Below are 612 nucleotides of genomic sequence, written 5' to 3'. Positions count from 1 at the left end.
CCACTCATTTTCCGGGGGCAGGGGTGGGGATAGGGGTTTAAAGTCAACCATATTGCAGAGACTCTGGAGTCATGTGTAGGCCAGACCGGGTAAAGGATGCATCTGGGACGACTGAGTGAATCCTTTTCCACAACAGCAGTTTCCTTCCCTAAAAAAAACCATGAGTGAATCAGATGAGGACGTTTTCCCCCTGAAAATGGTTTCATCATTAGATTCTGAACTCCAGATTTCTGACCAAATTCCAATCTGCCGTGGCAGGATTCAAACCCGGGAGTTCCCAGAGTTGAGTGGGTAATCTAGTTGATAATATCACTTGGCCATTGCTCCTTCGCTCCCAGTGATGGCACATGAACTCATTAGTGCCTCCGGAAGTTGTTCACCCAACCAAATCCCTTCCTGCAGTCAGGGCAGGAGAACAGCCTATCCCAGTGTGGACCAACTGGTATGTCTGCAGGGTGGATCAACTCATGAACCCCTTCCTGCAGTGACAGTAGGTGAACGGCCTCTCCCCATTGCGGACCCAAGGATGTTTCAGCAGGCCAGGAGAATTGACGAATGTATCCCTGTACTTGGAGCAAGTGAATTGCTTCTCCCCGGTGTGAACATGCCAGT

This window comes from Chiloscyllium punctatum, chromosome 36 (genome assembly GCF_047496795.1).
Source record: "Chiloscyllium punctatum isolate Juve2018m chromosome 36, sChiPun1.3, whole genome shotgun sequence".
NCBI classification, from domain to species: Eukaryota; Metazoa; Chordata; class Chondrichthyes; order Orectolobiformes; family Hemiscylliidae; genus Chiloscyllium; species Chiloscyllium punctatum.
This window is presented reverse-complemented; position numbering follows the sequence as displayed.